We start from the raw sequence: 13,125 nt of genomic DNA, 5'->3' as shown, positions 1-13,125 counted from the left end.
CTTCCGTTCCTCCTTACATCAGTGTTGGTGCTTGAATGCTTCCTTTTTACTTCAGCAAGCAGGTCAGTGGGCTTTTTATCTATTTATGTAAATAGTTGTTAATAAATAGCTAACAGTTGTTAATAGTTAATAATAGTCTCTCAGGGATTTAGCTCAGGGATGGAGCTGGCCCCTTTTCCTAGGCTTCAATCATCAGCAGTCCACACCTAAGCTTTCTAACATATTTGGGCAGTCCCACATTTGTGAAAAATTCCATATTGGTATGGGATTCAAGTCCTGGACCAAGAGAGGGAGACATTAGACTTTGCACACTTTTCATAGGTGCACACAGACTCTGTATCCAGCACATTGGCATTGATAAGGAATGCACCTTCAGTGCTGAGTTTCTTTGTGTCGAACCCTGGCCTCAGTACCTGCTAGGTGGTACAAGAAGCACATGGTAATGGAGTGCTCCATAGGCACCTGAAAAACCAAGGCCAAGACTCAGGCAGAACCCAAAGTGTCTTGAGCTTTCTTGCCATCCCTGGAGCCGTGGCAGGTGGTGACCTTGGTGGCAGGACCTAGCTCTTTCCCCGAGCTGCCTTCCACTATGTAAGGTGGCTCGGGTACATAGTATCTTGAAGTGCTACTCACCCTGGAAGCCTTATAAACATAGAAAAAGGATATCTTCTCCCGCTTGGTGCAGTAGACAAAGGATCTCTCCTGCTTCAGTAGGAAATACCCTCAGTGGAATTGACAGCCATCATCCGCCTTGGGGCGAGGCATCTGGTGGGCCTGGCTTTGCACTCCCAGAAGGCACAGGACTGAGAGTGGAAGGGATGCAGCCAAGAGCAGTTAGCCCTTAGTGCTGCCCAGACCGTGGCACATCCCTCCACTCCATACTTCCAGCTCTCAGAACTGCACTCAGCATGGTGCTCTGGCGGCAATTCAAAGGTGCACAGGGTTCTGGCCATTGCTGCAATAGCAGCAGATGCAGCCAGGAATTCCAGGCCCCTTCAAATCTCTGGGCCGTGGGGCAATTACTTCCCCAAGCCTGGTGATACTACACAGGTCTCAAAGGCAATGTGCTGTGGGCCCATCCCTCTCCTTAGGGTTCCAGAGATTTTTGGCATGGTCCTAGAACAGACCTGTATCTTTGGATCATCAGACTCCAGGTACTGATTCCTAGGGTCCAGACACCAGTCCTTGGACCCATTGTACTAAGCTTTACAGGCACACGGTTGGTCCCCGGATTCATGGAGACATGGGTCCCTTTGATGTAACTCACCAGAAGGAGTTCTGGAATTGCTCATCAGAGTCTTAATGCCAATTACCAAAGCCTTAACTCTGGCAGGGGACACACCACCCAATCACATTTCTGAATTTGCTTCCTCATCATCGTTGCCTAATGAGGCAGCAGCAGGCTCCTCACAGGCAGTTCCACATGATGATGTGAAGGCCTTCCAGGAGCAACGGAAAATCACTGAAGTGAACCTGGGACAAGAACATATGGGCTGCGTCTAGACTGGCAGGTTTTTCCGCAAAATCATCTGCTTTTGCGGAAAAACTTGCCAGCTGTTGACACTGGCCGCTTGAATTTCCGCAAAAGCACTGACGATCTCATGTAAGATTGTCAGTGCTTTTGCAGAAATACTATGCTGCTCCCATTCGGGCAAAAGTCTGTTTCTGAAAAACTTTTGCGCGAAAGGGCCAGTGTAGACAGCAGAGATTTGTTTTCTGCAAAAAAGCCCTGATCGCAAAAATGGCAATTGGGGCCTTTTTGCAGAAAAGCGCGTCTAGATTGACCATGGATGCTTTTCTGCAAAAAATGCTTTTGCAGAAAAGCGTCCTGCCAATCTAGATGCGCTTTTCTGAAAACGCTTTTAATGGAAAACTTTTCCGTTAAAAGCATTTCCGGAAAATCGTGCCAGTGTAGACGTAGCCATGAAGTCAGGTGCTGGAGGTACTGATAAACAAAACAGCCTCCACGCCCTACATCAACAGATAAGGGGCCCTGATTTGTCATTGTGTCAGGGAAGCCTTCATCTGTAGGACTTGTGCATCATTAGAAGCCTCTTACCTCCCTGGGGTTTGGAATATACTGGTGGATGGCCTCAGCAGATCTTTTTTTTTTCTCTTACCATGTGTGATCCCTCCACTTGGAAATCACCCAGCTGCTCTTCCACAGGTGAGGAGCTCCCCAAGTGAACCTATTTGACATCACACAGAACAGGAAATGCCCTCAGTTCCACAGGGCCTCAACAGTGGCTCACTATCTAATGCCTTTCTTTCATTATGGTCAGAGGTCACATGCATGCCTTTCTGCAAATCCCACAAGGCTTTTGCAAAATTAGAAATAGCAAGGTACAAGGAGCAGCAAACAGGGCCGCAGCCAACAGGGGAGTTTGCCGGGTAAATTTCTGAGAGGAGCTCAGGTAAGTATGTGGCTTTAGAAGGGCTGTGTTGTGAGCTGGTGGGGTGAGTACCTGTCTGTGACCATTTGTTTGACTTGTGCTAGTTGGAGGGATTGTTTGACTATGTATTTGTCTGTTTGAAAAGTGTGAATTGGGAGTGCTTTGTTCCAGGCTGATTGGATCAGAGGCAGGGCTTTGAGCTGGGCCATCTTTTTGGAGCCAGTATCTTTATAAAAAAAAGGCAGCCAGAGTAAACAGCAAACAGAATAGGAGCCAGCAGGGGAGCTTGCCTGGATGAAGTCCGCAGAGGTTGGTGTTTTAGTTTCTTTTGTTTGTTTTTTTCTCTTTTTCTCTCTCTCTTCTCCCCTTGAGGCTTCAGGGTGCAATAAAAACAGCTTCTGAGAAGTCTCTCAGAAGGAAGACAGTATGGATAGTGAAAGCTCAGCTGTTGTACATGCTGTGCAACTCACCATGTTTGTCTTCCTCCCACAAGATAAGTGACTTCATCTGTACTAAGTGCAAGCTGGTCTCCATATTGGAAGAGACAATTAAAGAACTAGAGGCCCAAATATCAACGCTACATTCCATCAGAAAAGATGAAGACTTTCTGGCTAGAAGGCAGCATTTGATACTGCTGGCACAGCATGCTGAAAAAGAAGAGTAGGCATTACAGAACAAGGAAGAAAATTGGCAGCATGTGACATCCTGGAGAAGAAAGATGCTGCAGGTATCCTCAAGCAGATGATTGGTCAGGATCCTGAAATCAAAGAAAGATTGGACAGCAGCAAAATACAGACCCTGGAACACCCCAGCCTGGCTTTGTCAGCAGTGGTTTGGCACGCTCATGGATTTGGCAGTGGCAGCTTTCTTCCTGACTATTCAGATTTCCTTTTTTAGGACCACAGTCAGTTACTGCATCCTAACCTCACTTCTCTCTACCTCATGGGATGGATGCTGTGAAGCTGAGTCCAGTTCATTCCCCCGGTTCAGTCTTAGATGTTTCTAGCAATTATCTTGTGATCCCTGAGGAGAACTGATTACATGGATTACCTCGTTCTCCAACCTTAAATAGGATTGGCATAAGGAAGGAGTCCTTTGTTCCAAGTTTTGACACCCTCCCAGCTTCTCATGGAAAACTAATAAAACAAAATGGGTCCCCATATCACATGACATGGTCACAGGTTGTTGCACAGACCTTAGCCATTTCCTACAGGTTGATTCTTACACTTACAGAAAAAACTAAGTCTCTTGAATATGGAAATGTCCCATCACACAGTCCACTATAATACTGCACCACCTTCACCACTCTCTCACACTGTAGAAGGCAATTCTTAAGCTCTTTGGAACAGAAATCAGCAGCAGGAGCTGGCCTTCTGGAATGTCTATGACTGTCTACTTGATGCTCCGGCACTGAGATTTCTCAAAGTGAAATATAATGCAAATTAGATTATACTATCCAATGATTACATGATTCTTCTCACTGTGGAAGGATTTAGAATGCAAAGACGACAAATAGATGTTGAAGTGATGGAAATTTTTTGCATTGGAAGAGAATTAGCCTCTGGTGAAAAATGCATAGAATGATTCCAGATGGATTGAGGCTTGCAAAGTATTGATTCTCTTGGGCAATGTAACAGCTAACAGGAAAAAAACATTTAAATAGGAAGTTTGGAGAAGATTTCTTCATAAACTTTAAAAATAGTAGTAATTAAAAAAAACCCTCAGAGTACCTAAAGGATCAAATCATTCTTTTAATCTCCTGATGGCATAATATGAGGGTGTTGCAAAATAGAGGTAAAAGTGGAAGGAACATGCTACAAATTTCCTAACTCTAAACCTAAAGATTCAAGAAACTTCTATCCAGACACAGTTAAGAACCTCTCTAGAAAGATCTTTAGTATAACCCATTAGTGAGACAAAATGGGATTCTTGTCCTTTTAAAAGCAATATAAGCAAGCAATTCTCAAAATAACCCTGATAGGTATTAGATAGGTAGACCCTTCATATATTTGATCAGAAAGTCACAACTAAAAATTGTCTTTATCTACATGCCTTTCCATTCAAGCTCATAGCTCAGACTGCATATAATAGTGCCATCTGGTGAGTCCAAATAACATCGCACCTGGAAATAGTATTTCAAAGGAAAATAATAGACATCATTATAGTTAAGGATATGATTTAATCATGCTTTTTTTATAAAGATCATGAGCAGTAAACAAAAAAAATCAATCTTTCACCTGACCTTTACTATAAATATCCCTGTCTAAAACTTAATTGGGCAGCCCCAGGGTGCTACTGCAAGGACGGGGAGACTCTAGGACTAGCCCCACAGCCCAGCACTGGTACAGATGTCACAAGAGCTGCTGTTCTGGCTGCCACCAAGGCCAGCCACATTTGCCATTGTTCAGGTAGTCCCGGGACTCCTTTCATTTTCTGAGGCCTTCTCTATATTTACCTGGAAGAACAAATTAAGACACACAACTCCAGTTACATTGAGTAGCTAGAGTTGACGTACCTTAATTCGACCTTTGACGCTGTCTCCACAGTGGAAGGTGTATGGGAACAAATGCTCCTGTTGACTTCCCTTATTCCTTGTGAATCGAGGAGTTCTAACATAGATGAGGGCACTGTCTCAGCATTTGATTTAGTAGATACTTCACTAGATCCTTGAAATCGAACTCAAGATGATTGATCATTGCAGCATGGCCTGAGTGTGATTTTCAGAAACACATGTGTATATGCACTCTTTATTGTCTGAACAGTTAGCACAGTTGTGCATATAATCTTGAGTTACATGAACAAGTGACCAGTTAGACACAAAACTGGACACGTGTCTACAGTTACTACCACTTGTGTGGAATTATGGCCGTTGTTGATACAATTTAGGGGCACAAATATGTGTGTCTCTGCACTTGCATAACTCTGAAAGTTTCAGTGCACATTCCAGCAACAGAACAAATAGGCTAATGTGCTGAGATCAACTGGAAACATACCCACCAGTGTTGCCTCATTGTTTTCTTGTACTCTCTTTTTTGTCTGTAATCTCTTGTTTTATATGTAGAATGTAAGCTCTTTGGGGTCAGGCACTGACTTTTTGTTCTGTGTTTTTGCAGATGCTAACACAATGAGGTCCTGATCTGTGATTGGGATTCCTTGAGGCTACTATAAGGTAAATAATAAATAAGCTCACTTTTTATAAACCTCTGTATTTATTTATTTTCTTGTTATCTCCAATAATTAAATAGACACACAAGGTGGTTAAGGTGAGACCTTTTCTTGGACCTACTTCTGACGGTGAAAGAGACGTGCTTTTGAGCCACAAATGGCTGCTCTTAGGTGTAGGAAAGATACCTCAACCATCACAGCTAAATGTAAGACGGGTGAGTAATTAGCACTTGTTCCAAGGGACTATTCAAGGTACAGTGTCCTGTTCGCACCTCTGCAGTCATAGATTATAAGGGGTTACAGGTGGTTGTAAAAAGCTATAAATCTGGTGTGTTTCTTCAGTCCATGATTTTTACTGTCTAGCAGTTATAAAGTTGAGATCCCAGTCATGTGTTTTTGATAAGGTTGTTCAGGTTTCCTTTTGAAAATGGGAACTAAAAGATAAGATATATACAGTGATCACTTTGTGAAAAGTGTTCACCCACAAGTAATAGGGAGTATTTTTATTTTATCGTTTTCATGTGAGTTCATTTGAGAATATAGTGATTGGTTTCACTCACATAGTTATTAGGATATTTAGTGCACTGAAGATGATATACCATGTGGATAGATCTATAACTAGGTTTTTCTGTGTATTCAGATCTGTATTACTTTGTAAGGAACTACTGATTTGGATACTTCAGTCAAAAAATCGTGTAGGTTTTTTTCCAGTTTAAAAATATAAATTGATAAGTTACCTTTATTAGAAAACCATCTTTGTGAAATGCTAGTTTGGAATTAGTCTTGAAGTTTTCTCCCTTTTTTTGGTGAAAAATAGAGTACATAGATATTTCTTACTGCCTAATTTGTATCCACAAAAATGTACTTTAAAAAAATTCAGGTCCATAAAATTTTCACCAAGTTTACTGAGTTCGCCAGGTAATTAGAAACTGCAGAAGGCATGTAAATATATTTTTGTGAAGTTTTATAAAAGTATCTTAAACAGTCAAGTCAAAATGTTCAGTTTTTGTAGATGCTTGACATATGACAAAGTCCAAAAGGCTCAATATTTATAAATCTGTTCTGCAAAATTCAAAAGCTATAATACTACAAATGCTTCATTTTACATGTTGACCTAAATTATTTTTGCTAATCAAATTACTTTTGTGTATATATAGGTCATGGGTGTGCTAATCAGACTCATTATATTCTGTAAAAAGAAATCCATCTTCATCACTTTGAAACCAACACATTCAAAGGTCAATATTGAAAAACGTATTAATCCAGAATGTCTTAAATTCTGTTTGTTCTATGTGTGGGTTTCTCCAAATTATGGAAGTTTATCTAGGCAACAAATAATTTTGTTTTTAACTCACTCTTGCTAGCAAAGGTTTTATTTATGAACAAAAACAAAATGACTCCATGCACTAGACTGGAAACTGAAGTGGTTACAGATCCTTTTATATAATACTTAAACAAGTGTGTAGATACAAAGCAGTATTAGGTTTGTGTTTGTAAACAGAAGCACTCATAGTCCTAGTCTACACTAGGACTTTACATTGAATTTGGTCACATATGGTTGATTTCGTAAGTGAGGCATCCACACTACCAAGCCTGTTGTGTCAGTTTTAAGGGCTGTGGAAGTCGATTTCTTGAGGAGTAACGCTTTTCCTGACCACCTATGGTTGAATTTCCAGTAGCATAAATGCAGCATTGGGTGAAAGTTGAGGCTATTAGCCTCCCAGTTTCCTGCGCTGTTGACTCTGGGGAGAAGTTATGCCTCTACCACTCTCCTGGTGAGCACAAAAAGCCCCGGGAGCAGTTGGATTGCTTTTCCTGTGCAGTCAGCATTACGATCATATCCCAGAGTGAGCAGCGCATTGTGTCACCCGCAGGTATGACTTTGACCAATTCTAGTAGCAGTGCAATACTTCTGCTCCCACAGGCTCCAAAGTACCCAGAGGCTCAAGAGCACCATTTTGGAGTGTCCAGGAAATCTTGCATCTCATCAAGGTGTGGGAAGATTAATCCATTCTTTCTAAGCTCCGAAGCAGCCAGAAGAACACCAACATTTATGGCGAGTTCGTAGGTGGCTAAGGGCTACTCCAGGTACACCCACCAATACCGAGTAAAAATCAAAGAACTGAGGGAGCCCTACCACAAGGCAAAGGAGTGGACAGTCTTGTGCAGCACCTTACGTATGCTGCTATTACGAGCAGCTGATCATCATTCTGGGAAGGAGGTGGATCATTCTCCTGCACGATCATACAGTACAGCCAAGAGACAACTGGAATCAGCGTGGAGGCTAATGTGGTGGTAGGGGGGGTGGGAGGAGATGGAACAGAATGAGCAATATGGCCAGCTTATTATTACCCCAGAGTCTCAGTAACAAGCAGAATATTTTGAATTAATTTAGAATTTAGGATAAGGGATCTGATTGATGATGTTAAATGCTTTGGTTACCAGAAGGGAGGCCCCTGGCACTGTATCTGATCACCGGTGATTTCTCCCCAATAGAAACATGCTTGGAATCCAGATTAAAGTTCACTAATATATTGTAAGAATATAAATTGATAAGTGCATGCACAAGAACAACCACCAACAAATCCAACCCCGACCCCAAAACAGAAAAGAAAGAAAGACAGAAAGATCCCCAATACAGGTAAGGTATACGTTACAAAAGTCTCTGTGTCGCGGATGGTGGCACTGCTGCTTGCGACCTTCTACCTTTGGGCTCAGGTTAGCCCTCAGGGAGGAACCACAAGTGATCCCTCGTAGATGGATCAATTGCCCTCTTTGGAATCCTAGGCTGTTGCCACAGGAGCCAAGGCTGATGATGAATGGTGGTACAGTTCTGGTATGATTCTCGTTGGGCCTTTACCACAACGGAGTGTTTCAGGGATGATGACAATGTTATGGTCTGAGGCAGGTAGAGATCAAACACCTTTGCTTGGTGTATCCCAGATCACCAGTGCTGAGCCCTCGCCACAGTGTGGTGTGGGAGCCCACTGTGGTTGTGAATGATCCCTATGCCTTTTCCCTCTGTGGCATTGTCAGGCTGGAACTCTACTCTTGAAGAGTACCCATCATTGGATCCTGATCCTTCAATACAGGGAAGTGGGCCTTCAATGGCGTAGATGCTCCCTCTGACACACGCTGTTCTCACAGACACAGACGAAACACTGACCACACACTCCCTTGGGGCACAGTGCTTTTGTAGAGCCTTTGGCGGGAAAACTTGTTTAGGGTGGTGTGCACAATTTCGGGCTAGGTGCAAAGGATCTGTGTGCCTGGTGCAAGCCTCTTCGTGCCTTGTGCACAGCTGTTACGTGCCATGTGCATAAGTTGGTAATGAGCGCAAAGACTTCTGGTGGGAAACAAGTCCAGATCTTTCCACAGAATTCTGATGGTAATCTCCATTTTGTTTTCCAGTCACTGATGACAATTGCCATTTTAAGTGTGCACCTTATCCAAATTCTGTACACAATAATTGCACTATAAACATTATGAACAGATCAACATTATAACATTAGAGTCATTCTAACAAGCAGGAGATCCTCTAGACCCAGGAGCTATTCATGACACTGGAACTGGTTCCCTTCTCCCAGGATGTCTCTTTGTCCAGCACCAACCCCAGGGAGGGCACTTTGCGTGAGTTCACAAACCTTTTTTAACAATACGTGGTTAAGGCAGTTGGGTGTGATGTGCAGGGTGCTCTGTGCCTATGCAGTGTGGGGGGGACAGCTTGTTAATATGTCTCCAAATGGAGGCGGATTCTTGCCTGTGCAGCTCCATGAAGCTCTCAGATAGGAACTCTTTGGTCTTTCTCACAAGGTTTTTGGGGAGGCCAGACTTATGCCGTCCTCTGCCTTAGAACACTAGTAAGTGGTTTGGCATCATTGAACCACAATGCTTTGCAGCATAAGGCCCAGGCTTATGGCCACATTCAGTCAGCATCTGATCCTGAGCACTGTGCGTGATTCGGGGAAGACTAATATCTCATATGGCAATCTGGAGGAAGGAGGAGGGGAAGCTGTTAGCCCGCTCCCTGGGAGGGCCACAAGTGCTGGACCCAGCATGTACCAGACATAGCAGGAAGCCACCCCTGCCATTCCTAGCTCCCCTCCTGCATGCAGGCTCCTGCCCTGGCTGGCCTTTTAACATGCCTGCCTACCTCCCAGCCAACTGCATCCCAATGCTCCCCTGAAAACTCTGTGTACTTGCTGTAAAGAGCCAGCTTTAAATCAAACATTTGGCCTTGCATGGAGCACATCTCTATTGTCTTTATGAAGACATTTGGTGTTGGCTAACAGATTAGGGTTAGACTTAACTCAGCGTACCTACTAAAATATGTGCCTGTGTAATTTTTCATTGAGCTTGGACTGCAGCCCTTGTAGCATGTGCCCATCTGGCTCATATAGCATACACACCTTACTTCTCCCTTATAGCATATGCCCGTCTGGCTTAGATCCGCAGGTGAAAGAGGACAAGGGAGGACATGTTCTGGGAGTAGATGGACTGCATACATTCCCTCATGGAGGAGGTGTGGGCAGAGTGCCTGCACTGCTTTTCTGAATGTGAGAAGAGAAGAACCGCCAGAGAGCAGCAGGTAAGGCAGCAGGAGACTGTTTGCCTCTCTGACTGCTGTTATGGAGCAGTAGGCTGGGTCACCAAGGTTTACAGTAGGCATTTTCAACTCTGATTTTCCTGTCTGGGAGAAGTGCCACTCTGCATCTTTCAGAAGAGGCAAGAATTCCAAAAGATGCAAGCGTAATACACCTTTCCCAACCATCTCACATTGGTGTTGGTGAAATAGCCTTTGTCATCCACCAGTGCCTGTAGCACCATGGAGAAGTACTCCTAGCAGTTATGTATTCTGGGGTACATAAACCCCTAGGTAAGGTAGTTGGGGCCCAGGAAGGGGCTGTGCGTTCTGTCTATGGCCCCAATAGAATGAAGAAACCCCACTGCAGCAAAGCCATCCACTATGGTGTCCCCGTTTCCCAGTCACATCCCTTCATAGCCAATGGTATTGATCACCTTGGCTACTTGCATAACATCAGCTCCCACTGTAGATTTGCTCACTCCAAACTGATTTCCCATTGAGTGGTAGCTGTTTGGCATTGCAAGCTTCCATTGGGCAATTGCCACATGCTTCTCTTTGATCATAGTGGGTTTCATTTGAGTATTCTGGCTCCTCATGGCAGAGACAAACCATATGCAAAGTTCCAAGAATATGGCCTTACGTATTTGGAAGTTCTGCAGCCACTGCTGATCATCCCATCTCTGCATCACAGTGTAGTCCCACCAGTCTGAGTTTGTCTCACGGCACCAGAACAGCGTTGCACTGTGTCCATATGACTGACTGTGCAAGCATCAGTGCCAGGCCCTGCATGGACAACACCTCCATGCCACATCGAGCTTCATCCTTGTCCTCTTCCTGGAGGAGTGACATATACACTCTCAAAGTAGTTTTCTTTGTTGAACATGAGTAGGTGTTATTGCCTAACAGTGGCTGCCCAAATGTATTACAGGCTGCATACTGCAGTGCTTTGAGCTGATAGCAGCCACTTACCTAATGGCAATATGGTTGGAGTCCAGGCTATGTTCGCTCTGAGATGTCCCTCTCTTAGAGCACTGTTTCTCAAAGTGGTCTGGTGTTTTTATTTACCGGCTCTGTGGCCATGGAGCTTCATGGCTCCCATTAGCTCCAGTTCACTGTTTGCAGCCAAGGAGAGCCACAGTTCTTTATGGTAGAAAGGGAAACTGGAGAGATGTTCCATCTGGCCATCCTTTCTACATTTGTTAGAGAGCATGAGGAAGAGAAGGGAAGAATACAAGACCACTGCCAACAAAAAAAAATCTTCCTGTCTCGGGTGTCTGGAGTGCATGGAATATAAATAGGGACCAAATATATTGCAGAACTCTGATTTACTGTACAAGGGAAACAACTTTACTTTTTTGGCCTATGGATCTGAGAAATTCGTGAACCAACTTACACAGTTAACTAGTAGAATAAACATGTCTAAGGAATGTTAATCTTCATGTTTTAGAGTGTAAGGCAACTTTGAACTTCCTGTTAATTCTGCTGTTTATCTCTAAGGCTATGTCTACACTACAAAGTTTTCGCACAAAAATGGTCCCTCCAAGATCCCCGGGCCAAACGGCGCAATGCCAAAATCTTTTCAAGGATAGCCATATCCCTGGTGGAGTGAGGTCACCCTGCCTGCACCATGGAGGAGGTCCAGAGCAAGGTGAAGGAGCTCCATTGGGTATGTGAGGGCCATCAAGTGCAGTGCACACTCAGGGACAGGACCCCACATTTGCCCCTATCATGTGGAGCTCCACCACATATTGGACTGAAGGTGGGGGTAGGGAAACCTCTTCCCCATGCATTGTGGTGGACTCAGGGCTGGAGACCCTGGTCGTTGTCCACCCGGAGGTCACCCCCAAGGATGACCTAGAGGGCCAGGGCCAGCCCCAGCCGTAGGAGGAGGAGCAGGAGCCAGGGGCTGTGACTCTGTCCCTTGAGCTGGTCACTGCCAGCCAGGGCATCTCCCAGGCCCCCTTGGATGCCTGGGTGGGATCTTCAGGTGAGTTGTCATACACACACACACAGGGTGAGGGAGGTGGGAGCGCAGGTACGGTGGGGAGGTGTACATGGTGCTGTGGTCCGTGCACATGTAACCACGTGTAGTGTTAGTGTGGCATGCGGACACAGCTGGCAGCCCCTGAACAACCTTGGGATCCTGCTGCCAGGCTGGGGGGAGACCACACCCAGGTGGAAGCAGGCTAGCCATAAGGGCTCAGAAACGGCCCCACACAGACTGAGGAGCGCCTCACACAGCACACAGGCATGTCTGCACATGCGAGGCAGCAACTGCTCCCACAGACAGCACAGCGAGCCACAGCTGTGTGTGCAGACCCCAGGAAGGGCCAGGCTGATACCGGCTCCTCTGCCACCCATGAAGGGCAGGACTGCCTGTCTGTGGTGTGTGTGTGGGGAAGGGGGGAGGCGAAGTAGGCAGCATGGTCCTCTGGGCACGTCAGGGCCCCTGTGAAACTGGGTCACACATGGCCTTGCTCCTGGGGAATTCACCTGCTGTGGACCACAGACTGTTGTGGTTGCTGCTCACACAGGAGGGCACAGCCTCAGAGACAAGGTCTGCAGGGATGACTGACCACCTCTCCCTCTTGTGTGTTCTCCACAGCTGGGACAGAGGGCTGAGCCACACCTCCGCAGCCACCTGCCAGAGTCAGGGGACTCACAGACAAGACAGGGTTCAGGAGGACCTGATGCACCAGCACGTCAGTGTCCTCTGGGATATCCAGCACACACTCGTGCACAGGGTTGATGCTGACCTAGAGTGGCGGGAGCATGCCTGGGGTTAAATGCTGGCACATTGTGACATCATGTGTGGCATCATGTCCCACACGGAAGCACACTGCCTGATGCTGCTGCTCCTGGATTCCACCCTCCTATGTCCATTGCCCATCCACCAGCGCACCCTGCTATGCCTCTGCTCCCTCCCTTAGCAATGCCCATGCCCCATCCCCAAGTGATGCCTATGCCTCCCCTTCTGTCTAG

This window comes from Pelodiscus sinensis, chromosome 2, assembly GCF_049634645.1.
Source record: "Pelodiscus sinensis isolate JC-2024 chromosome 2, ASM4963464v1, whole genome shotgun sequence".
In the NCBI taxonomy this organism is placed as follows: Eukaryota; Metazoa; Chordata; order Testudines; family Trionychidae; genus Pelodiscus; species Pelodiscus sinensis.
The sequence above is the reverse complement of the archived record's forward strand: the minus strand, read 5'-3'. Positions refer to the sequence as shown.